The following is a 27,059-nucleotide window of genomic DNA, read 5'->3' as shown; positions in this document are numbered from 1 at the left end:
ATCCAACTTAAAGAAATAGAAGGTTAAACGAGCAAAGAGAAAGCAATTGCGAGTCTATCCAAGAGCAACATCATTTGGCAACTTTGTTTGGAAAAATTAATAATTCTGCAACATTTCAAGAGAAGGGAAGTGGATGGAGGGAGAGAGAGAAAAGGCAGTCTGGAAACCCAGAAACTCCCTTCAACTTTCTATCCACAATCAAAAGCAAGGCTGGGAAATAAAGAGAAACACAACATGTTGTTGATGACTTTTCCATTAAATACGCACATTTAAACCCCCTCTTTGTATTCCAACCTTTGCTTGCAGCCTCAGCAGGCCCCACTTCTTTTTTTTCCTCCCCTCCCTCCTTTTTAATAATAATAAAAAAAGTTATATGACTTTAATTAAATGCACTTATTAAAAGGGTGAAATATTTGGAGAGGCTGTTTTTACGCTGGAGGCACATTTTCCAGCATGCTGCAGAGTGTCTGCATCCGCCCGCCCCAGGCAATTTTTAATGCACAAATAAATCCCCACCTGAAGTGCTGACAGGTTATTATGCAGTGTGGCAGCCAACTAAAGTAAACACAGGGGCAAAGTTTTAACCTCTTGCAGTCGCAGAGCCTCTCCCCCGCCGAGTCAGGCTCAGGTGTAAATGACCAGCAGCAAAAGCATCTTCCTCCAGGTCCTCCCTGCACCCCCCCGGGCACGAATCTCTGCGAGCCCTTAGCAGGGACGAGGTAGGTCGGCGTTGGAGCATCAACCCGACCATCCAGCACACGCCAGCCTCTTCAAGCGTTTTCAGCTGATGCACCAACCAACAGTAATCAGTAAATAAGAGTAAATAAATACAGTAAATAAATATAAATAAAGTAATAGGAAAGAGCTGCCTGTCCCAGCTGGCATGCAATGCTGGAGAGGTGGCGAGCGATGGAAAACATGGGGATGAGCGGTGGAGATGAGCGTTTCCCACTGAGTCCCGCTGTGGTGTTCCCGTGCCAGCATCCAGAATGGAGAAACTCAGCTCACCCAGGCTCTCCCAGAACAGAGAGCACTTCTCAGGAAGATACTAAAACCAGAGCTCAGCAAGTGGCTGGGGCATTGCTGACTCCCAGTGATGCTGGGCAAGCTGCAGGGATTTGGGGACAGCAAAGGAAACTCTCGCTCAACCGTTTTCTTTCCGTTCAGCACCAGGTCATCCATGCCCCGCTGCAGAGGAGAGGACGGGTGATTCCCACGGCTGCCGGTGTCACCGCCACCAGCCCTGCGCTCACCACGGCGGGGCCGGAGAATCCGGGACACCAGGCTGCGGGTGGACCTGACCTCCTGCGCGGTGGAGACGATATCTTCAAGTTAACCACATCCGATTTGCATCTGTGTTTCAAAAGCCAAGCCTGGGGTTTGCATATGCCTTTATCAGTGGTGAAGCAAAGATGGAGCAGATAATCGATAAACTACAAACAAACAGCCTACAAACAAATACAGGGAGGGAAGGAGCCAAAACTACACGTTGCTGCTTTTTTTCAGGACACAGAGGGACACATGGCAGCTCCCAAAAGCTTCCCCACCAGCCCGGGAAACACAGGAGTTTCACCAGGGCTCCCACATTTGGAAACAGCAGGTTTTCATTCCATGCATCCATGTCCAGGCACCAAATGTGCTCAACTCCCAAACCTCCTACCGCAATTAACAGCAACTAATAACTCCGTGCGCTCAGGCCCTGTGAAAGCCAAACCGTACGGGTGTCTTCGCAGCTCAAGTGCCAAAAACAGCAAATCCCAAAGGCAGTGGCCACCTCTTCCAGTTTGCAGCTGATGCGTTAAGCTCTTCTTTCCTGGGGCTGAAAAGATGCTGCAGCAATCTCTTTTTTCAGGGAGATAGAAGACCCTGGTACAAAAAGCAGCATCCCAACCTCTTGCACGCTGTCGTACGAGGAATTCTCTGCCAAAATAAGTTCTTTACACAGAAGAGCCGGAGCTGGAGGAGCCAGGTCAGCCACCTGCAAGGCTGCCTTTCACCACGGCCACGCACAGCCCAAGAACAACAACTCGTCCTCCTCTGACAGGACGAGGGACCTCGGCCCCTTCCAGCCCGCCGGCCCTGCAACGGGTCGCTTGGCCAGCACGTGGCGAAGACAGGCTCGAACAGAAACATCTCTCTTGTCTTAAAAAATTAAGGCCTCCGCTTTGCTTCCACATCTGACAAGACGCCGCATGCTTTGCTAATCCTTGGAGGAGATTAACTTTTTATTTAGAATTCCTTCCTCTAAATGTGGCAATTATGAAGGGTGGTATTTTTTTTTTCCCCTCTTTAAGCTCTTGGCAAGGAGAACTCTTTCTCCAAGTTGGCTGAAAAGGGTTAGTTAAAAGTGAATCTCAAGTCTTATTTTCCCTCTCTGATCAAACCCACGGGAGCCTCTTGCACAAGGGGATGCCCCTTGCCTCCCAACCCCAGCCTGTCATCGCGCACGTGGAAATCGGAAGCTACGGTCCATTTTTGAAAGAGGAAGAGAGAAGCTGTCCCAGTCCTGTGAGAAAATTTGGTACACAAATCTAACCCCGTAGAAAAGATGCACTGCCAGCAGATCTTCATCAAAGGCATTTTAATTGCTCCTCCTCTGCCAAGCTCAGGAACCAGCAAAGTGCTGTGTTTCACCCCAAAATGGCTGCAGCTCCCTGGTGGAGAAAGCCAGGCCTGGAGCATCCACGGGGAGATGAAGGGCATCAGCTGCTCCAGGGAATCCCAAAAACCCAAGGCATTCGGTTACCTCTGCCAACACCAGAAGGGACTGGCCCTGCCGAGCCGGTCCCTGGGGACAGCCGTCCCCTCTCCCACCTCTGCCCAGGAGCTCGGATGCGGGATGCCCGCTGCCAACTGATGCTAGTTCCTACTCCTTGGGCTTGACCATCTTGGGAGCTGCCGCTGGAGCTGTGTGACCATGAGCTTCACCTAGAAGGAAGAAGTAGTGACCTCCTCACCGCTGGGGATGCAGGGATGAGCTGGGAAACGCGCCTTTTGCGACGCATATAGGTATATACAGCTAATCTCACTTCTCACGGGTGGTTTTCAGGGCTTGACATCACAGCTGAAGGGCTGCCGGTGCTGAATTAGAAGCCCCGATGCAACACCACTACCGCAGACCCACGGTCATTACGTGACGTGAGCCGTGGCCAACCAGCCCCGAGGACAAGCCTGATGCTAAGGAGACCTCTGGGTGCCGGAGAGTTTGGACTGACCTCGCCGCTCCACTCTCAGCCAGCACATCGTTTTCACAAAATAAAAATTCAACCCAAACTAACACATAGATATATGCATATAAATCTAAAAATATGATGAGCCGAGCCCGCTCCCACGCAGACACCAGACTCTGCACCCACAGCCATGCTCCAGGGCAGCTGTTTCCACTCAACAGACAGAAAGTGACTCCAGCAGCAGTGGAGCAGTTTATATGAAACTCGAGGAAGGATCCCCCGAACAGAGCAAAGACAACCCTTACTGTATACCAAGGAAAAAAAAAAAAAAAAAGAATTGCATCAAGTGCGTGTAGCTGTCAGAAAGCATTGCTGCAGCTTTGGCAAGACAGACACAACTAATTTAGCGTGGCCTCGCTGAGGTATATTAAGCTGTCAGTCTGGATGATATGAATTTAATCACTCGGAGCAGATCAAAGCTCCACAGCACTATTGGTGGTGGGCCGGACACACAGGGATAAAGCAGAGGATGGATGTGCATGGAGTGTGAGGAGCAGGAAAAGCCCGTACGACATGCAACAGCCCCAGCGTGCTCCCGGGACATCACCTGCCCATGGGGATCATCTCTGCAGGATCCCAGATCTCTACTATGCAACGTGCCAAGGGGAGCTGGGCAGTCCCTGCCTGCGACCCAAAGCCATTGGCAGGGCTTAGGGGTTGGTCTCAAGGAACGAAATGCCAATGGAGAGGGAGGACAAGCCACCACTGCTCCCAACAGTGAAGGCTCAGGGCTGTGGAGACTTCTGCACCCCAATTCTGCCATCACAGCACTGGCAGCACCAGCCTGACTGACCCAGCCCTGCGAGGATGTCCTGGTTCAGACCATCCCCTGCTTCCTAAGCCACCACCGATGCTCTACTCTGCAGCCTGGCCGCTGTTCCCACCTACGGCCAGAGCATGCCATTAACAGGGACATCACCCACAGCCACTGTTTCTGCTCCTGCTCAAGCCCATTGAGCTCCTCTGGGGCTACAAGCCGTCGCAGGGGTGATCAGGTGCTGCCATGATTAAACCCAACCCCCAGATGAATCTCACCTCTTCCAGGGAGCGTGGAAAGCCAAGGCTCCAGGAGCATTTACCCCCATGTAAGCATCCATCAAGAGGGGGGGTGTTTTCCTGGAGGGCAGTTGTAGCGTTCCCACCAGACCTGCTATTTCTAGACATGTCCCAATTTAAATCCCTGAGGGTCACACCAAGCCCCCCCCCCACCCCAATCCCAGGTTGCAGGATGTCGGGGGGCATGGGGTTGTGCTGCAGCTCTGCAATGTGCTGATGCTTGCGGACCCTCACCCGCTGCACCGCACTGTCGCAGGCTTGGCATGCAGGGCACACCTTGCTGCGTCCCCACCTCCATCTTCCCGTTACATCCAGCAAAAACTGCGTCTAGCAAAAACTGCGTCTAGCAAAAACTGCCAGCTGCACAAAGGCTTTTCTCCCCCACCCTGGGGCCCCAGAAACATGCCCCTGCTGAGCAATCCTCGACCACAGCTGACGGCAATCTCCGTCGCACCTATCTGCAGAAATGGCAGCTCAACCTCTTGCTGTAAATCCCACTGAGCTGTCATGGGGCCAGCTACTTTCCCCCGTCACCGCGATGCCAATGGCATCCCTTTGTGCCACCTTCCCTCGCCGGCAGAGGAGGGGGAACGGCAGCTGGGGAGGCAAAAGGAAAATTCACAATTCCATCCCAGCTGGAAGGAAAGTCTCCCATTGCTGCAGGGATTTAATCTACATTTCCCTGGGACGGATTAGCCTTTGACTACTCCATTAATTTTTACTGAGGTTCGCTGGGCAATTTTTACTAGGGTTTGTTCAGCAGGAGGGGAGCGGGCTGGCTGGGCCATCCAGATGCTGCACGCTGCCTCCCCAGCCGGGAAATTGTAACAGTGCCAACAGACCTGGGGAAACAGCATCTCCCTCAGGAATCTGCCCACATCTGGAAAAGCCCAGACCTGGCTCTTGGGTGGGAGCTGAACCGCAGTCTGCCGTACGAGGGGTCCCGCCATGCCCGGCTGCTGCACGCACCCACAGGCAATGCAGCACGCCGTCGATGCAGTGCCATGGTCACTTCAATTAACTCTGCCAAAGGAGGAGACGCCGGCGGGATAACCGCCTCCCAACACTGCTTCACCTTCCAGCGATGCCGAGGAGGGCTAGCACGGCCGGGGAGCAGCACCAGCCTCTGCTCTTCCAAGTTCCCAAGGAAAACAAGGTGATACAAGACAAGAAGTGGGAGACAGCTCCGGTCTCAGCAACAAGCAGAGAACAACAGTAGTCCGACTGCACTGCACACATTTCTCGCTACTGCTGGAAGCAACGCTTTGTAATGTTTTGGGTTTTGTTTTGTTTTTTTTTTTTAATTTGCAGAAGCTCAGCCCCAACTTCAGCAGTCCAGTGGCCACCAGGGACCCCAGTGTGCTTCCCAATTAACCAGCACAGCCACCCCGGCTCTCCCCCGGCACCCCTTGCCGATTACGGAACACCGTGCAAGCCCGTTACATAAACCTAATTAGCAGGGCTCCACTTTCAGCATGGCAAATGGCTACGCTAATCCGGGATTTGTTCTCCTCGAAACTAATTTAATCATACAGTGCCAGCCAGGCTGTTCACGTGGCTGAGGGTGAGAGCAAACCCAAAATCTCTCTGCCCCCAGTAATGAGCCATTATAGGTAAGCCAGCCTTGCACGCCGCCTTCCCATACCACAGCAAAGCAACACGCACTTGGGGACCTTAATCCTCTAAAAGAGAGCCAGACAGAATCTACTACTAAAAAAAAAAAAAAGATAAAATAAAATCTTAAGAGAGATTTGGGGAGAAAGGCCAGACCACGATTAGACCAGTGCAGCCCTGCAGCCTGCCTCAATGTTGACCACGACGGTAAGCAAGCACCCAGGCTCCGACAGCTCCTGCTTGGGACGGTGAAGAGGTTACGGCCACCTCTGATGTCAGGCTGTCACCTCTGATGTCAAGTTGTCACCTCTGATGTCAAGTTGTCACCTCACCCCAAAACCGGCAGCACCTCTGCTCCTTGCTTGCCTGGTGTGCAAGCTGGTGCATTAAAGCAACAAAAGCGGTCGCCAGCTGAGCTGCAGCCACGCTCCCTGCCAGGGGGGTGGGCACGCGGGGGGGCTGAGCCTGGGCACCCCCAGGGGTTACCGCGATGCTCAGGGGCTGCAGCCGCACCAGCCTAAGCAAGGCTGGGGTTTTGCCTCTTTGGCACGATGACACGGCTCAGCCATAGAAGCATCCTTCAAAAGAACTTCCAAACAAGTTTTAAGCTTGAGGTATAGGAAAGGGAAGTTCATGTGCTGCCAACTTCAGTGGAAGCTGCTCTTGTTTAAATTAACCTTAATTCGGTATCTCCAGGATAACCCAACATCAATAGCAGGCTTCCCCAGGCACTAGAGGATATCACCAGCACCAGCGTATGGTAATTGCATCACTCCTCAAGCTCCGTGCTCTCTGAAAATCATGAGATAGGTTTAAAAAAAAATCCTGAGATTTGAACATACAGAAAATTTTGTTTACATGCCTTTTTATTTGTCTTCTGGCTTTTGAAACTTCAGGGTTGCGTTTTCAAACTCGACTTTACAAAGAGAAGAGCTATAAAGCTACTTAATAAAAAAGAAAAATGAGATTATAGTGCACTCACCCAACACCGAGATCTCAAATTTTAAGAAAGAAACAACTATTCCCAAACCTTTAATAAACATGAAGTTCCAGAAATCGCCATCACTGCAGCACGTGCTGCTCTGGCTCGGAGAGGTGTGGGGTACACGGACTGTACGGGGCAGGACACCCCAAGCAGTAACGTCTGTTCCGAAGCATCCCCAAAACTTGCCTGTGTTACCAAAGTCTCTGTGAAAGCCAGAGCGAGAGGAGGAAGCACCACATGAAGCCGACACTGAACTATTGTTAATATAAAGTTTCATGAGCACCGGAGGACGTGGTACCTACAATAGCGGGGGCCTGGCCCCCATCACCCCCAAGCATGCCAGCACCGAGACCTCGTCCTAAATGAAAGAGGAGCCAACAGCTGCATTTTCTGAGACAGAGACGGGTCCTGCCCGAGGCACTTCAGCCACGAGAGCTCGGACCAGGCTGGCCCCTACCCGCATCGTCCCCGAGCGCGGGGGCAGCGATACCTCCGTCCCCCCCCAGACTCAGAGTCTGGTTGCATCTCACATCCCCTCCGGGAAGAATTCTGCTGCCTCTTGGGGGTTAAACGAAAGCTCTTCTCTCTTTGCGCTCTCCTTCCTCCTCCCACAGAGGGACTTCTGAGCCACGGAGCTGCTCGGGGTCTTTGGCAGCCCGGTCACGGAGCAGCTTCCAGGGTGCTGGCCCAACACCCACCGTGTTTAATTTCCTCCTCTCATTTCTCTGTAGTATCTATTGAGCCTCCCTGAAGGAGAGCCTTTGAGCCAGCTCAAGAGGTAACACAAGCTTCAGGAAGGAAAGACAAAAGGGAGCCCATACAGTCAGCAACTTCGTTTCAAGTGTATGGGCAGGGGGGACTGGGGGGGGGGGGGGCGCTGCCGGAGCCCTTTGCAGGTACCAAACGGTTCAGGGGAATTGGGGAAAATAGAAGAGCCGTCAGCGGAGCTCCTGCCCACAGGGCTGGGATGCTGGGGGAGCCACTGGCCCCCTCCCAGGTGGTCCTGGACACACGGCACCGAGCCGGGCTTTCGCCCCCCAGCGCCCACGGAGCTGTCGCTCCCACTTACTCAGGGCATTAATCTTGCCAGCAGCAGAGCTGCGAGAGCAAAGCCCCGCTACCCAGGCTCCAAAACACAATACACGTAATTATGGGCTTATCATCTTACGGGAGGAGGAGGAGGAGGGCTGGTTAACCTCTGAATTCCTTGCAGCTGCAGAAGGGCTAAGGGAGCACGGGGTCCGTGCTTCACTCCATCTGCTGCGTGGCTCCTTTCCATCCTGGAGAGAAAACCTGCTGTCAGAGGCGTCAAGGAAAGCCCCATCGACACAGCTCTGGCATCACAGGACAGACCTTGGTAATGTGGCATAGAAAGAGGCTTTAACTGGAAAAAATTAATTGCTGGGGAGAGATGGGTGGTCTCGCTAAAGGTGGAGGAAAATAGAGGCCATCCAGCGCTGCCGTCAATTTGCTCTTCAGCCTCCAGCACCCAGCACTGCCGGAGCGGCCAAGCACGGGCAGCTCCAGACTGGGGCAAACCCCTCCGCAGCAGATCCGGCATCGCCGTGTCCCAGGATCCGTCCCAAACGCTGGGCCAGGTCAGGCACCAGCCAATAGCCAGGTCCACACTGGAAGAAAGTCTTGGCACAGACAAGGCTCCGGGGCCAGCCCGGCTCCTTGCATTGATCCCATTCAGAGCCCAGCCCGAGCAAGCGGAGCGGGGCCAGGCTGGGGGGCCCGGCTACGTGATGGGTTTCACAGGGCACCAGCTCAGTATTTTACTGTTTACACTCTTTTCTCTAGCCAAGTGTAAACGTTTTTTTCCCTCGACTGTGGAAAGGTGAAGCAAGGACATCTGCAGCCAAGCAGCATCCAGACTTCGAGAGCTCTGGCAGCAGTGTTCAGTTCTGCAGCAATTTTAATTTATAACTGCGCTCATGGTAACCTTGGAGAAATGCAGAAATTGGACTCCTAATCCCTAAAATTAAAGAGTATCCAGAAATCATAATTTGGGAGTTTTCTTCCTTCTGAGCTTTCCACTAGAGGACTTTGTTTCTGGCTTAAGAAAGTTGGCTTTCACAGACAGCCTTAAGTAAGTATTAAATCCAACATCGACATACGGCTCATCATCCCAGAGGGTCCCAAAGCCCTCTGCAAGGGAAACTCCACCTCCTGGGCAGACCATGTGGACTGAGTTCAGAGCTCCTGGGATTTAAAACCTGACTTGCCTGTTCCACTTAGAAGTAGTAGCAGGTCTATAAACCTCTTCATGCTGTCCAAGCATGAAGCTTTCCAGCACTGAGGTGTTTAAAACAGAGCCACGGGCACCTGAACCAGCACTGCAAGGCAGCCACCCCTGGCCAGGGGGAAGGGACGATGCACGGGCAAAACAGTCGTGCCACCTTCCCTGAAGGCGAGTCTTATCACCCCGTGGCACAGCAAACAAGCGATAAACCAGAGCTCATGGTTTGCATGTCTGGTAGGTGACAGCTGTAGTCCATCACCGCTGGTCTCCCCAGGTGTGCTCCACATGGGGCAGCTCGCTTCCATCCCCAGGCACCATGTGTAGCTTAAACCCTGGCAAAGACTTGCGTGTGACAGTTAAAAAAAAAAAAACAGGACGGGCTTTCAAGCTGACGGGATCCTTGGGAATTCTTTTCCTCCCCAGCACCCATCCGTTGGGCACAAGGTGGGTATCCCCTGCCCCATCCCAAGGGATTAAGGATGGCTCTGGCGAGGGCACGCTCAGTGGCAAGAACCCCATCACCATTTCACAAAGGTGGAGAAACCACCGACCTCCACCACACGGCAGAGATACGGTTGGGAGGGACCAGCCTCCACAAGGGAGCACACATTCACCAGAAACGGCAGCTTCCAGATCATCTGCTCCAACCCTGGCACACAGCTATAGGACATGCAGCAGAGCCCAGGACCCCCCAACCTTGCCCGTGATGAACATTTGGTCTCTGCTTTCTCCATCCAGAAACATCTCCTGTCTCCACTCCCAGCCTACCGTGGGCAGGGGGACAGTGGGGATGCCACTTAGTCAGCTCTCCTGTCCTGGACTTGGGTGAGCATCTACCAACAGCCTCAAGCTTCAGAAAAAAAAAAAAATTCAAACAGCAAGGGAAAAAAATATAAGAAGTGGGAAATATAAAAGAAATAGAACCTTCTATCATGGCTAGACCTTTCCTTTGACCAAAGTTTCTGAAGAAGACACAGCAATGTTGGTATTTAACTAATCAGGCCATAGTAGAAGCATATCCAAAGAGCAGAGGTTGCTCCAGCCACATCCCTTTCAAGCAGTGGCTGCAGCTGCTGGCTGTGTCCCATGGGAAGAGCTCTGCCACCGCAGCCAGATGTCACATGCAAGCGTCACCCCATGGCCTGGTGATTTGCCCTGTCTGGGCACCAGCTGCCCATGTCCTTGGTCTACAGCGAGCAAACACGCAGTTATCTCCTCTTGGCAAACAACTGGGCCATTAAGTGACGGGACTCAGACAATATTTAATTACCCTGATCGTGGGAAGGGGGCAGCAAGGGGGAGGCAGAAACTGCAGGGGAAATTCCACAACCGGAGATTAAACGGAGCTGCAAAACAGCGCTGACAGGTTAACAGACAGGTAATATCCCAGCAGTGTTTGCTTAACCAGGCGAGCTCCCCCGCAGCCCAGAGGAAGGGTGCACGCTGTATCCCAAATGCCAGGAGGAAAGAGCACCAAAACCAGCACAGGAGAGCTGGACATTTCTCCTCTGCCAGGCAGGGAGCTGCGTGGGGCCAGGACTCATCTCCTGGGAGGTGGGAGCTGACCTGGGGTGGAGTGGGGTCCGTTTCTACCTCAACCTGATGGATCCAGAAACCTTCGGTGCTGGATCTCCATCTCAGCGGGGCCAACCCAGAAGACCTTCCTTGGACCTGCCCTTTGAGGTGTTTGGTTTTTGACACCCTAAAACCTCTCCCAGCAACTCCTCCATCCCCAGCTCCCGGGGAAGAGCAGAGGATGAGGAGGGCGCAGCACTGAGCACGAGGGCTGCAGAACCTCCCTGTCCTTCATCAGCCCTATCGGGCCCTCCACCAGCTCTCGCTGGGTCCCCCAAGGAGTTTGGAAATCCTGGCACAGCAGGTGAGGTCCACGGGCTGCTAAGCACCATCCAAGCCGCGTTCTGCAGCAGGAGCTAACGAGTGATTAATAGAGGTTACAAGGGCTGCATCAGACAGACAGGAATGCGTTATGAAGGGCAACAAGCACATCAGCAAAAGGTGTTAAAGAGCCCGACAGGTTGTTTATAACCCTCCATGAACAACCGATTAACCATTAATCCTCTGTTAGCGCTGCTCTTTATGAGCGAGGACTCCCCACAGCAGGGGAACCCGCCAGGTCTGCAGAGAAGCAGAAGCACTTGGGCAAGAAACCCTGGAGCACACAGAAGCCCGTTGGCCTCGCTGGGGCTTCCCTCTCCCACCACCCCATGGGGCTCAATGGCCATGTGCCGGTTTGAGGTCAGACCGTAGGTAATTGGGGGGAGGGGGGAAAAAAAAAAAAAAAAAAGGCAAACCACCACAGCGGTCAGATGTTTGTCATGTAGCTCCCACTTGGGGCTGGAGATGGACCACGTCCAAGGGAGGAACCGACAGCACAGTCCTGCTCTAAGGGGATTTCCTGGTGAAATCCCTTTTCAGATGCTCATGCTCCTGACCTTGAGCTTCCCAGCATCACTGCTCCGTGAACGGCACATCTGAGGTCACCCAGCTCCTTCCCAGCCTCGGGACGGTGTGGAGACCTACGCAGCCCCTCTCCACCAGCACCCTAACAAGGATGCTCTCGGCAGGCCTCAACACATTTTAAGAAGAGTAAGGACTTGCTTGTTAGATGCATTCCCAAAACAGCTCCCTCTGCCCTCCTTCTGGGCTCCAAGGAAGCCGCACGCAGCTGAGGTCCCTTCTGCGAAGGGGGACAGGGTTGAGCGAGCTGCCGGGCAGGACTGCAGCTGGGGAGCACGGCGAGGGCTTCACGCGGAGGGTGGGAAGCCGCCCTCCAGCTACCACCCTCCGGACACTGCTCCCCGTTGTCTTGCAAATGCTCACGCCTCCCCAAACCAGCCAAAGCCTCTTGGAACAAGTTTCGGGAGTTGGAGAAAGCAGGTTTTATGAGCATCCGGCTAAGTCCTGGCCAAGAAGGGGAGGTCAGCACAGAGCTCGCTCTACCTGTACTGACATCACAGCATCCCTCTTCCAAGTGCTGGAAGGAATGCCAAAAAAACATTGAAACAAAATAGAGCTCTTAGGCAGACAACTTTACCCGAGCTTTGGGCCAGGAGATGTCCAGGCAGGAACAGGCAATGCGGCTGCTCAGCATTGGCAGCACCGGTCTCTTGCCCTTCCATCTAGAGGCTGCTCTGCCCCTGCGCCCCTGGGTTTTTTAACTGTATAAATTGGAGTTATTTGCCAGGTATCCAACTTCATCACTGCCAAGGACAGCTGTTTCCTCTCACCCAGTCCCAGCAACAGACTACAAAAGAAAAAGCCAAACCCTCCCACCTCAGAAATGGCAAGTTGGACCATTCCCATCCTCAATGCCCCCAAGGCAAAGCACTTCCCAGGACCGAGGGGAAGCTATGGCCACACAGCCCTGCCCATGCTGAGGGTGCCTGGCTCCACGGCCAGCTATTCCCGTATCCCAGCTGAAAAATAGCCCACGCTAAAAACTGATTTCAGGTTTACTTTATGATAAAGTTGCATACACAGCTCTAATACCTCAATTCAATGGGGCAGTCTGAACACAAACCAGCTGTAAAAAAATAGCGTGCACAGCCCTGAAAGTAAAAAGTCGTATTTTCACATGAAAAAAAATGCAGTGTGATACAAAAATAGCACCTACAAGAAGCTGGCCTTCCGTGAGAAGAATCGAGCAGGAGTGCAACGGCTACAACACAGAAAGAAGCGACTGCCCTGCACAGGCAAGGGAGGATGCCACACGCATCCCCATTTGGGATGCCAAAACTCACACACACACAGAGCATCAGAGCTGCTCCCTTTGCTTTCACACACTGCGCAGGTTGCACTGAGATGGGCTGTATCTCCAGCAAGCAGAACCTGCTCTCCACTTGGGCATATATTTGCTTGAACTTTGTTTTCAAAGATTTGCTTATCACCCCCATCCTGCAGCACCTCCTCCCCCTCCTGCCAAGCCTCTCCCACCCCATCCCAGCTCAGTCACAGAGCAAATATCAGGAGAAAAAAAAAAAAAAAAAATGGAAACCTTGCCAGGTGAAAGTCAATGAGGAAAACGTGTTCTGAAAATGTCTTAAGGTATTTGCAGTCATTGTGGTGTCTTATTGCTTCTGCTGCTGAAGAGCTTAGATGTACTGGACCGCCATAGACCCGAGTTCAATATTCTGCTCCAGCCAGAAATTTTACACACGGGCTCTGGAGTAAGTTAAGTGACTTGCAAGTCCCAGTCTTCTTAACCAGGAGGCTTTAGAAAATCCCAGCCCTAATCCTTCTGCACTGTATTAGCCACCCATCCCTTCTGTAAAAAAGGGATAATATCCTCCTACCCCAGAGGAATATCGCTAATGCCGTTTTCGAGCTGCTCAGACGCTGGAGCAATAGGAGTTCCGCGAGGAACTGCTCCCCAAACGCAGCTTCAGCAGTGCCTTTCCTTTGGGGGTCCCCTGCCCCAGCAGCTACTGTGTTCACGGCTCTTCAGAAGAGGAAAATTGCATCCAGAGATACCTGCGTGTCTTGCTCAAGACCAGGATCAGCAAGCCAGGGTCACTGCTTTGCCCCTCTGTCCTAAACACAGCGCAGGGCAGACTGCGAGGAGCAAAGCCGTCAGCTCAGCCACGCCAAGAGCAAAGGTGCAATCTCCATGGGGCTCTGTGCTTTGCCACCATTTCCCTACATGACTCTGGCTAAGTTACTTCATCTTTCAGAGCCTCAGTTTCCCCTCTTGAAAAATAAAACAGAAGCAAATGCTGCTTCACCTGCCTGCCCAGAGGGGTTACCAGCCTGAGTCCGTCAGTGGTTTACAGAATGCCTGGAAACCATGGCAGGGAAAGCGTGAGAAAAGCCCAAGACATGATGGTTGTTTTTATGATTAAGAAATTCAGGCTGAGTCACGGAGTCAAAGCCGTGTGTTCCCAGAGGCCGGGAGCATACACCAGACACTCAACAAACTGGTTTCCAAAGAAGGGATTTCAGTCCTTGTCCCAGAAGGGACTGAAGAACGGCACAGGGCTAACGGGGATCCTGCGTCTCGAGGTTCCCATCAGCACAGCTCCGGCCCCAGCAGGGCTGGAGGCAGCTGGAGGGAGATTTTGGGCCATTGCTTGCAGAGGAGGTGGGATGCTCGGGGGATGCACACCACATCCATGCACATGACAGCTTCAAAGATGAGCACTTCCAACCACTTACTTAAAATGAGTGTTATTTTATCACACAGGTGCTTCCCACAAGAGAGGACGTAAAAGCTTGACTCTTCCCCGCAAAAAGAGTGTTGCCCATGGGGAACGCACAGGTTTCCTTGCCCTTTAAATCACTCTTCTCCCTCCCTCCTGCCCACACCCACTCATTCAGCGATATTTATTATCGCTACTGATTTCCTAATCTCCAGCACATGATGCAAGAACAGAATTCAGAACAATGTTACACATTAAAATCCAGCCACAAAACAGAGATGTGGGAAAGCTCTTCTCCGCACAATAAAGTAATTCGGAAAAGCAGGATCCGAGCAGCAGCTCGTCTCCCTGGGCAGGAGCACTGGCAGCAGGCACAGCCCCAGACTGGCTGCCTAGGGAAGGATGTCAGAGGTAAAAAAACCCAAGTTGCTTTTCCCTGCTTCCCCCAGGACCATCTCAAATGAGTCACAGTCCCATGACAGGGGACAGAGCGAGCGGCCACGCAGGACTCCCCGCCAGGGTCCTCTGAGGCCAGCTGGAGGTTTCCACCCTTTCACAGAAAGGATTTTTACTGGTGACAAAGTTAAGAGGATGCTGGGGCAGATAGAGGACATCTCACTGTGGACGGGTGGGAGCAAGTCCGCAGCAAACTCCATCTCAGACACCATCCCTGCGCTGTGGGACACTGAGGCAGTTGCACCCTCTATTCTTTTACAGCATTTACTAAGTTTGGTCCAAATGCCAACCTGCCCTTTCCTCCAGGGAAAGGTGAATGCCCCTGCAGCTGGTCCAGCCAAAGCTCTTTCCCAAGAGCAGAGAAAAGCCTCAAAGCAAAGAAAAGGAACTGCAGAAAAGCAGGTCAATAAACGTCTTTAGAGCCTTGATACAGTTCCTGCGAATGCAGCGAAGCTTCAAAAGGAAAAGCAAGCACCAGAGTTTGGTGGCCAAAAGACATCGCCACCACAAGCCCTGGGAGAAGCCAAGTACGGCAGATGAAGGAAAACAAAGCAGGAAGAACAGGGAGGGAGGGAGAGGGTGAGTGGGACAGACAAGGAGGGCAAGGGATGGAAAAAGAGGGAAGGATCTGCTTGAAGCAAGATCTACAGCCTGTTCCTGAAACTTCCCGCTTGTGTGCCAGGCACTCCCGAATACTAATCAGAACTGAAAAAATATCAAACAATTAGGAAGGAAAGTCTCTTGGCAGGGTTTCTCCTGGAGACGTCGGGCTGGTTTTGTTTATGAGCTAGAGGAAGTGGTAACCGCTCCTGTTTGTTCTTCTGAAGAAAAGAGAAAGCTCCAGTGTTTTAATTTCTCTGCTGAAAACCCTGGAGATTTTGCCTTAAATGGATCAGAATGGCTGATCTAGATTCACCCTCAGCCTTTTGTTACAAGAAAATATTTTAGTCATTTTCTCCCTCCCCTTCTGCGTAGGGAAAGAAAGGGGCAGTGGATACAAAGCAGGCATTTTTGTTCTCAGAAAATATCACTGAAAAGAGCATTCCAGAGGCCAAGGGCGCAGCACAGCTCCCAGGGCACAGAAGATGTCCTTGCAGAGCAGCTGGGCAGATGCACCCCTGAGGAAGGGCAAATATATAAACTCAAAACCTCCTTCGCATTATAAAGGCATGCGAGGCAACACACGGGAAGCCTAAATAAAGTTTTTAAACAAGTTTTTTGCCTTGCAGCAGATACATGCAAGGCTGGGAGGGCATCAGGACAGCGATGCAGCCCGAGGCTCCGGCCAGGGCTGTGCAGAGCGGTGGGGTGGGCGCACACGCTCACACCCATCGCCTTGAAGGTACAACTTGCAGCTCATTCAATGCAAAGTCCCTGTATAAACAGTTCATTTAGTTTTAATGCAAGTCGTGTCAGGAGGGCTTGAACTAGCACCTTGGCAAATTAAACCAGGTTTATTGCGGTTTGTAACAGCAAGTGGAAGGCACAAGGCATGCACGGAAGGAGTGCAGGGCAGCAGGCAAAGGCACTGGCAGGAACAGGTCCTGGCGTGAGAAAAAACAGGTCCCGGGACAGACCCATACCTCAGCCTCACACAGCACCCCAGAGGCAGAGGGGTGTGTTGGAGTCCACAGCAGTGTGAGAACAAAGCTCATGAGCCTGTCCCCAAGGCATCAGCTGTCAGAGGCTTTTAAAGCATCTCTGCTGGGCAGGCAGCTCTCCCCGCAAAGGGAGCGGCCGGCTGGGGAAAGCCACAGGACCTCCTCCGGCGCAGCAGGACAGAACGATGGGCAAACCGTGACACTTACGGCAGAAAACTTCCCAAAAGCTCCAGGCTTTTAGGTGCAGAACCAAAATGCATTCACCATGGAAACCCAGCTCTGGGGCTGGTAGCGCTGGTGGAATTTGCAATTGGCTCCAGCTATGGAGGAGGCAGTCTGGACAGTGAAACCTTTCAACGTGAATGGTGCCGACCAAGTAGTCTGTAACTGCTCTGGAAGTGCTTTTCAAGGCAGCCAAGCACGCTGGTTTATCCAGCAATAATTCACCCGCTTCCAGACGGAGCGATGTGGAAGCAGAGCCAGACAGCTCTCCCAACCTCTTTTTTCCTGGGGGAGTCAGAGAAGGGAGGGGAAGGACGATGAGAAAGGGAGAGGCAGAGCAGGAGGTTTCCAATGCCTTTTCTTTGAGGGAAGGCAGAATGTTGAACTGTCCCTGTGTCAGCCACACATCTCCAGGAATGCCGTGTAGGTGGCCTGCTCGGAGCATGCTGGAGACAGGCAGGGACAGGAGATGCCTCTGCATCCCACCCCTAAGGCAATCATCACCCAAGCATCAGCCTCTTGCTCTCCCAGTGTCCTCCTGCCCCTGCGCACACCAGCTCCGATTCCCAAGGCAGCGATGCCCCAGGTATGGCCCGGAGTTACCGTGCAAGGTGTCCTCAGGACAAGCCCTGCCCTCAGCACCCACATTTCCAGGTCATGCTCATGGATCAACAGCTTTTTAGATACAGCTTAGCAGTTTTGCTAAGTGTCAAATGCTTTTAGCTAAAACCAGATCCACAGACGTCATGTTTACAGCCCCAGATCTGCTCCCTCCCCAGCCTCATCCCTTAATGCCTTGACACTCTGGTTCCAGCATACTTGCTTTTGGGTATGTACCTCCACAAGCATCCTGGGACGTTAGGAACTGCTGGTAGCCCCAGAAGCTTGAAGAAATGGCGCATAGAGACACAGCGCTGGAGTGACCTACTCGGGTGCCCGTGGTCACAGAGGATGCCCTTGTGAGGGGTTTAATTCAGGTCTCGAAGCACCAGCGAGCACCCTCAGCAGCAGGTCAGCCACCTGCCAAGCACACCCTGGGAGCTACCATGCTATATCCTCCGCTCCAGCCAGCACAGGGACATTCCTAATCCAGAATTACCTTCCCCTTCTCCCGTCCTCAAAAAGCCATCCTCCATCTCCCTCCGCAGCCGCATCCAAAAGAGGGAAACCAATCCCAAAGCACAGCTTTCCCACCTACCCCCTTCCACCTAGCCTTTGCAGGGATGTCACCACGAGTGCGCCTGGGCAGCATTTTGGGGAGCGGGACGGAAAGATGCCACTTGCCCCCCCCTTGCTCTGCACAACTCCAGCCTGAGTTTAAACCCCACAGCGGCGCCCGCTCCCCCCCATCTCCTCCCCCCAAAGAGGGATCGGAACCCTCTCCCCCCATCCCAGCAGACCAGCCATTTTGTGCGGGCTGGTTGGGAAGGGGCAGGCGATAAAAGCCACCGGCGAAGCCGAGCGCAGGAGGGAGCGGGGCGGCGGGCGGGGGATGCCGCGGAACGGCGCTGCCATCCAGCGGCCGCGGGGCCGGGGCTCCGGGCAGCCTCTGCCTGCAGGTACGCTGGGATGGGACTATCATTTTCCACACCCTCCCTGCGACTTTTTCCCTAGCAGACACTAATTTGGTCACACACACACCCCCCATATCCCACTTCAGCTGTCTGGTGATGGAGCAGCCCTGCCCTGTTTCGCTTCGGCTCTCCACGAAGCTGGATGCTCCGGGGCTTTCTGCACACCCAGGTTTTTCAGCTCGGAGAAGGACAGAGGGGAACAAGGACAGCATGGGGCATTCGCGGTGGGGATATGCATAGACACAGCAGGAGGTTCGCATTGATTTCTTTTCCTCATAATTCCCCACCTTCCAGTTTGCCTCCTACTTGTCACTGAGAACAACCTAAGAAGAGTTCGGACTCCTTCTAAAGCTTCAGGCCCTCAGTGTATGTACCTGCAGGTGGGATTAGCTTCTCTGTGCGAGAAGCAGCCTGGCCATGGGCTCCTCACATGCATCCAGAACAAGGACCCCCGGGAGCCCCCGCAGATACACAGAAGGGGCTGAGAAGCAGAAGAGGGAGGATCAGGAGGGCTCCCGAGATGTTCTCCAGACTCCTGGGCACAGTGCAAAGGCTGCCCAGGCTGTGGTCGCAGCCTCTAGCCCCTCCCCAGAATTGGTGCCGTTCACCACCTGAAGCTGGCAGCAGCAGGAACAGCCCTTTGCCTGCTGACTTTTTGGAAAACAAGCAACCATTTGGTAGCAGAACCAAGCTTCCCAGGCAGCACTCAGGGCTGTGGGAAGGAGGTAGCAAGAGGAAAGGAACATGGGGAGAATTTGTCCCACCTGTCAAAGCACCAATAAGCATCAGAAACAAAAGCATGCTGTTCATACCTTCTCTCAGCCTCATTTTTTTGAGCAGAGATCCAGTTTAGAAATCCACTGGCTAAAAAAAAAATCTGTTCTGCCACTCCCTCACACTGACCACCTTTGTGGTTTGCAAGCACAGCCACCTTCTCTGCTCTCCTACTCCCTGAACTGCCTCAAAGGGACTTTCAGCCTAAGCCCGCTAAGAGCCCCTCGGATAAATATCCCCCATCAGCAATCATCGCCTCCTCTTCTCTACTCTCCTCCCAGTCCCTCCGAGGAGCCACACCACAGCCTGCAGCACACGGGGGGGACCACCCCTCCCCGGCCCCCCCAGCACCTCACACCCTGGAGGCACGGCTGTGAAGGACGAGGGACACACACACACACACGGACGCAGAATTTGGGGCTCTTCACCCGGCGGAGCGGGGCAGAATTTGCCCTTTTCCCAGGCTTCCAACAAGAGATGCTCTCCCGAGCTCACCGCACGGCGGTCCCCGGGATGCAGGCAGCGCTGCCAGGCTCTGCCTGCCCTCGCCCGCCCCCTGCCTGCTGCTGCCCGTTCCCTGCCTGTTCCCTGCCTGCCGCTGCCGGCAGGTGTCAGCGCGCACCCAGGAGCGCTCCCACCGGCTCCCCCCCATCCCCGGCTGCCATCCAGCATCCCCCTGCCCAGCCCTGCAGGCTGTCCTCGGGGAGGGTGAAACCCCCCCACGGAGTGGCTGAGGATGGGCAACTGCCCGGCCGAGGTGGAGATGCACGTAGGGCGAGTGGCTGAGAGGGGTCAGTTAGTCCCTAACGGGTTTTTGGCAATTTATGGGGCGGCAGCAGGGTCCCTTGCCCCAAACCTTACCCAACACCCAGCAGTGCTGGGCTTCCCTGGAGCATCCTCCCCTGGAGCATCCTCCCCTGGAGCATCCATCAGGCCAGTTATACCAGGGATGGTACAGCAGAGCTTCTGGCAGGGGACAGATTCCACTCTGAGGTTGCTCTCCACTGAGCAATTAAAGGTGAGAAAGCATCTCTGACAAGGAATAGTTCACAGGCCAGAGTGCACAGCAAGGGACTGCTACTTAAGATCATACTAAAGAGCTTTTGCTGCCTGCAACTAGAGGCAAGGATCTCTGCAGCTAGATTGCAGTTTATCCTTCCTGCAGGGTCCAGAACAGGACTGTCTCAGCCACCCGAGCCTGTCTTGCCACGCAGCCACCACGAGCAGCCCCCCAGGAGGGCTGAGATCCGCACCAGGGACCCAGGCTCCCAGCAAGGTCCCCAGAGCAAGCAGGGCTCGGTACATCCCTCATTACACAGAGAGCAACCAAGCAGACAGCGAAAGCATCCATTCACAGGGCATCTCTTGGAAAAAGCTGAAGATGCGAAAAATAAAACCAAACTCCAATACCAGCCTGGCCCTTTATCACAGAAGCTGGTGCAGAGCCAAGCAGGAAAGCCTCTGCATTGCCTTAGCCCAAGGAGCTCAGTACTCAAGCATCTGCTGTCCTACCAGCAAGAACATGTGTACGATCTCATCCCTCCTCCTCCTCCCTGCATTTCAGAGGCAGCGACAGGAAAGGAAGCAAAGAGACTCGTGTTGCAAAAGGATGAAGTCAAGTGCTTGGTACATTCAGCTGCTCCTCAAGGAAAAACCACAATCCCGAGGGTCTGGGAAGAGGCTGAGCTATGACAACACCAGTCAGACACCGACAAGGGAAGGAAATTAAAACTTCCCAGCTCTGTTCAAATAGTTGGAAATTTGCAGTGTAGAAGAACAGAAACCAAGCGAGCTTCGGCCACTTGGCCCTTCAGGTTTGCATTTGCCATCTCTGTCCATCCTGAAGAGCACCCAGCTGGCAGAGCTGTCTCTCTGGGGAGAGCACACACCACATCCTCCTGGATCTGCATTCAGTAAAAGGGAAGAACAGCAGCTTTACAGCTCTTCTCAGTTTCCCTTTAACTATACTGGCACAGACCACAGCTCAGCTGCTGCAGAACATGTCCACAGCCATACTGCTCCCAAACGGACACTAGTGTAGACCTCGCATTCCTGCCAGCCTGCATCAGACTTCTTGGACTGACTGATCACCAGCAAACAAGAACAGATGAGCTCTAACCAAAACCAGAAATGTACTTCAAAAAACCCAAGTCTTGCCCAGCAGCAGTTTTCCCTTTATTCACCACATTTCTCAGCCTTGTTCTCCCAGAGGAAAGTTCACTAAAAAAAAAAAACCCCAAAAAAAACACCACACATGAGAAAGCAGTTGGGGCAGGGCAAACCACAACACCTCCCCAAGCGAGAGAGTCAGTTCCGCTCCGTGCCCCAAAACCGAGCTGGACCCACCCCGGTTCAGAGCAAAGGGCCCCAGCAGCTGCAGGCTTAGAGCCCGCACAGGGGACAGGGACTGAAGGGGAACATCTTCACCAAAACCCACAGAGACCACAAAAGCCAGGTGTCACTAGCAGGCCAGTCCCAGAGGAAAGCCAAGCCAAGACCATTGCATTTACCTCTGGAGAAGAGACAGCACACAGGGCTGGTGAGGGCAAAACCCATCTTCACCACCACAAGAATCACCAGCTCCTTCTCCACCCAAGCAGAAATCCCCACGTTTAATCCTTGTTCTCCCAGGCCACACACCCTCACACATCCACAGCGGCTCCTGTAAAGCCCCTTGGGCGCATCGCCCAGCACCACACCCCAAGGTGTCAACGCTGATACGAGTCCCCTCAAAATCTGTAGCCTTGGCATCATTTTCTAGCAGTCCCCCGCCTTCCCCAGGAAAGTAGATTTTCCATTGCAAGGAGGCTTACACCGCCCTCCCCTCCAAAGGGAGCCTTTCAGCTCATCCCCTGCATCCACCCAGGCACTGGGAGCCCCGCGGTACCCTCGAGACAAACCACACATTGTTCCCAGTAAGCCTAACTAGCGGCAGGCTCCTCCGTGCCGCCACCACCACTTGCTTCGACACGCTTTCAAGTGCGGAAAGCCAGCAGGGTTCCCCCTTGCCAGGGAAAGAAAGAAAAACCTGCTTGAGAACTGCCTTGCTCCAACTCCTTTGTCCATTACTCAGCAATATAACTCCAGGAAGAAAACTCTTATTAGGGATTTCAGGCTCAAATGATACTAAAAAGTTAGTGCTTTGATTAAAACAGGAGGGGAAAGCCCCTTCAGCTTTCAGAAACAACCCTATCTATTCTCCTATTCTCCCTGGAGCAGCAAGTCACTAGATTTGGCATTTTTTCCTCAAGTGGGGGAAAATTTTCTAAGAAGCCAGCCCCACAGGAAGGTGGTTTTTTGGTTTGGTTTTTGTTTTGTTTTGTTTTTTAAAAAACGGGAAGAAAAGTACGTATTCTTGACTCACCTAAGACCAGCAGGATTTGTCCTACACATGCGCTTGGACTCCTTCCTCCTCCAGAGCCACGATGCTCAGAGTAAGTAGCCCAGAAAAAGAGAAGACTGTAGCATTGGGCTGTAACTGCTGCTTTTCCACATTTGTCAGTTGGGAGACTTCATGTCATGAAGCCAGTTCCACCAGGTTAGTAAAAACACCACAGCACTAGCAGAATAACGCCAAAAGAAGTAATCCACCAGATTTTGAGAGAAGCAGGTGTCTGCAGCCTTCTGGCCACAACATTCCCAGCTACAGACAGAAGGGAGCGTCCAAAACCCACACCAGTCCATGAGGGCTTATCACTCCAGAGATCCCAGTAGAGAGAAACCATCCAGAGACAAATCCTCTTGGCTCAGGACCATTTGCTTGGTGGAGGGGGAGAAGTCCCAAGACCGCACACAGTCAGACTCTTGTCTCCTCACTTCTAGGTACAAGGATAGTCCAACAGCTATTGCGGCTGGAGGCTTCTGCCCCTTTCAGTAATGACCAGCTACCAAAACCTGTAGAGAAACAAGCGTCAGGACGAGGGAACAGCAGTGACCCTTGGCCACTACAGCACAGCCAGAGTTGCACCTTGTTCTCCAGGTCTGCTGTCAGCTGCAGGAACATCTGAGGGCATCTGAGCACATCCCATGTAGCGCAGCTGCAAGATATTCCCAAAGTCAGCATTAAGAAGCCAGGACTGTGCAGAGATGAAGGATCGCAAAGCAGGATTTTTCTTGCTGTTGCTGAGCAGAGGTACTGGCCATACTGGTGGACAGATCCCAGGGAGCAGGCAGTACTGGCCAATTCCTTGCTTAGATGTTACTGTCCCAGTTGCTTGGTCAGTACTGGTCACACTGGTTTCTGACGTGTAGGACTACAGTTTAAATCCATCCACGGAAAAGAGACAGTATTTCTTCGCAGGGCAGCGTGTCTCCTCGGCACAGCAGCAGCGGGGAATGCAGCAAACGCAGCCACAGGGCTCGCAAAAATGCAACGATTCGCACCGACAGCAGTTGCAAGGGTGTGCAGCACGGTCGTCTCCCATGGTGAAGTCCCCCACAGCAGGGCAAGGAGCTGAATTTCCCTCCTGCAACAGTCTGCTGATGAAATCAGCACCTGCAGCAGAGCTCAGCGCTGCTGAGCCCTTCCAAAGGTCTGGTCAGAGCTTACAGGGTCTGCTGAAGATGTGGCAGAGCACAGACCCCCCTCCGTTGTCCCTTACCTTTGGTCACAACCTCAGCAGAGGGCCCAGGAGAGAACCAGTATCTTCCTCCCCATGCCCATCTCCAAAAGCAAACCCACAGCAATCACGGACACGCTGTCAGAGTTAGCGGTGACCGTCTGTGCCTAGAAAGCAGCAGGCACGCAGGATGGCCCACACTTGTTTGGAGGGATTTTGATTTATTGCTTGTCTGCCAGGTCCACGCACACACTATCACGTGTGCGTGCACACACAATTTTATTAGAGATACATTAGTACACGCACTACCCTGCTTCGTTAGGGCGCTGCTGCTCTCCAGCACAAAGTCCGTATTTGTTTCCCTGCAGGGGTGGAAATAAAGGGGGTTTTGTATTTTCTTCCTCTTCTCTTTGCAGGCTGGAGTGAGTTTATTTGACACTCCAGCACTCTTTGTGAGCTGAGTGCCCGAGGATAAATGCTACCCTTAAGAGTTACTTGGCGTTAGACAGAGGGACCCTCTTCAGAGGAGAATGGGGGCTTGTTGGGATGGGGTGGGAGGGGGCGCGGGGAGGGGGCCTCCGAAGAGCGCCTATGCAGCCCTCATAGAAGGGTCTCTGTCCTGGGTTCACAATAGAGCGAATTCTTAAAGATACCGGGAGCTGAAAGGAAGGAAGGAACTTTCCTCCTTTTAAAAAGGATTTTCAGGAACAATTGAAGAAGCTATAAAAAGGGGATCATTATTTCCCATCCAGTCTGCTGGGCTGGGAAGCCTGCCCTCCCCCTCCCGAGTCCTCGGCTGGGAAGATTTGACATATACCATTTGGACAAACCTAAGAGGTAGGACGATGGTCACCGTCCAGTTTCCCTTTGCCGAGGGAGCTGCCCAGACCCCGCGAGCAGATGTCCTCCTCTCTCCCACAGACAGGTACCAGTTACGTGAGCCACCTTCTCCTCCCCAGGACCCGCTGCTCTGCTGCCTCCAGGTCCTCCTGCCTCAGAAGCAGTAAGCAAGCTGCAAAGGGAATCTCCCAGGAACAATGTTTGACTCCGATGTCCACTGATGGACCAGGTGGAGCCGGATGCCACCATCCCTCCCGCAATACAGGAGCAGCCACTGCGTGCACCTCCATCCCCTCGGAGATGCAAGCCTGCACAATACTCACACAGACGAGGGGATGGCACTTCCACGGCTAACACGCAGCCTTGCCCACCACTCAGACAGACAGAGAGACCTGCCAGCCAACTCTAAGGGAGCAGCTCCTCCCTAACTTTGCGATGGAGAGTTTTCTGCAGACGCACTCAGCCTTACACAGCCCAGAAAGAGGAGCCAGAGCCCCAGCAGTTTGGCTGGTGAGCTTCAGCTCCATGTTAGCACCAACAGATCCCAACCGCTTCCAGAGTGACTTATTTCAGCTCCTGGGGGGTGCATCGCAGCATTTCTGGCATCTCGCGCAGCAGCAACCACAGCCCAGATGCTGACATTTCCCCAGCCCTAAACTGAGCCCTGCTCATCCCATTATCACCCCAGAGGTGCGCAAGGATCTCACCGGGACCTCACCCCACCAGGCTCCCTCACCGCCAATTTGCTGAGGAGATGCTAGAACTATCTATGCAGAAATCGAGAACACCACATATGCAAAAAATCAAGTACATGGCAGAGCCCTAGCTGGGCACAAAGCAAGCTGCTAGAGCTCATGCACAACCCTTCCCCAGCAGACAAGGGGACCTGTTCTCCATAGTCTTGGAATTGTAGAGAAGCTCCTGCCAGCTTTAATTCCTAAAGTTTACTTCCGAGTTCATTGCGTCAGAGATAGGCATTCGGCCATCTGGCTACAGAACGAGTCCGACTGCCTCTTGGTGTCACTGGCACCCCAGGTCCCAGATGCTGGCAGCAGATTCCAGTCCCTCCAACAGCGGTACAGCCTACCTGGACGTATGCCAGTCCTGGCACTGAGCTTACCTGCAGAGAACAATAATGGGCAGAGGAGAACACCACCTGACAGAGAAACACCATGGTCATTCAGCCTATAAATCCTAAAGGGACCTTCTCTACACCTTCTGGCTGCCAGCGTGAGCCCACACACCAGAAATTAAATCTCATACCAACTTAGGAAAAAACTTCCCAAATTCAGAAGCCACTCCTGAAACATGCTGGCTTGAAAGTGCAGTGTAAAGGACCACCAGCAGGTGCTGAAGCAAACCTGAATGACAGCAGTGAAGCCCCCATCCCTCCCAGGCTGGAGAGGATGCAACACTGAGGTCCCAAAACATCCTGCCTCCATCTGACCCAGTACAGGACACATTCAAGCAGTCCATGGCAGTCTAAAGCTCCTGTACAGTACCATGCAAAAACCCTTTGGTCCTTGTGACCAAATCAAGTTGCTTGAGAGGTTCAAGGTTGTCTTAGGCTGAGCTTTACTTAGAACAGAGCCATCGCTGTTCCTTTTCTCCTTCACGAGACTACAGAAGGTTTTACTGCAGGTGTACCAGACAGATGACAGCTCTGATCCCCTCCCAGGGAGAAGAGGCAAGAATAAAACTCCAGAGGAATAAGCTTTAAGAAAAGCCTAACTAGATAATATTTGCTCCAGATACAAAACCCATTCTAGGGTTTTTGGGTTTGGGTTTTTTTTTTTCTTTTTTTAAGGAAAGCTGCACAACCACCCAGGGATCAAACACATTTATTTAAAGGCTTAGGTTTTAGCCCTCAAAAAACATCTGTGGCTTGGCAGACAGCGCCAGCCAATTGAAGGAAAAATGTTACCTTCTTAGGGCATGAGTGCAGCACAACCCTGGGGCCAAGGTCTTCACACCTCATCAGCTCTGTTTGGGGGAAGACACACTTACCGATGAACTAGAAGCAAGAACAACCTCCCTAACCACACTCATTCCAGTCTTCCTCCTGGGTGCTGGTCCAGGAAAATGCTGCCTGCAATTCAGATGCTGCCACAGGGGGGAAAAAAACACAAAAAATTAAGAAAGGGGGAAGGCTTGAAGCTCTGAAACCATGCTGCAGAGCAGGACACGAAGCCACACTGAACATGGGCTCTGTCTCCAGGGACTAGTAAGGCAACGTACTGTAAACCCTAATCCTGTGTTAAGAGCTTTCATCAAAAAGGAACAGTATTTATTAGGGAGTTACAGGAGGTAATAAAAGTGTTTTCATGCAGTGTTTATGCTAACATGGGGGACTTTATGCTAGCATTTGCCCCTTCATTTTTGTTTTAAATACATCTTTCTGATGAAATAAGCCATTCTGAACAAGGCCACCCTTTGTAATGCAGTTATAACTTTCTGGACAGCCTTGGTAACTGGCAAAACACTGTGCCTTTCTTGCCCTCTCTTTTGTTGCTTTGCTTTTCTGTTCAAAGTTCAAACAAACAAAAAACCCCCCAGCAAGCTGCATTGTGCTCCTGGCATTATCCCCCCATTGTCTGGGGCTCAGAGCGCCAGAGGGAGGGGGAGCGGGTGTGGCCCAATACATTTGATCTCCTAAAATTTAAGGCGCTCTGATCATTTCTCATCCAGAAGAACCCCCAGACAGAAGAGCTCGAGTCCAAAACAGTCCAGATCTGAGCCAGTTGCTA

This window comes from Haliaeetus leucocephalus, unplaced genomic scaffold (genome assembly GCF_000737465.1).
Source record: "Haliaeetus leucocephalus isolate CR32 unplaced genomic scaffold, Haliaeetus_leucocephalus-4.0 Scaffold646, whole genome shotgun sequence".
NCBI lineage: Eukaryota > Metazoa > Chordata > Aves > Accipitriformes > Accipitridae > Haliaeetus > Haliaeetus leucocephalus.
The sequence above is the reverse complement of the archived record's forward strand: the minus strand, read 5'-3'. Positions refer to the sequence as shown.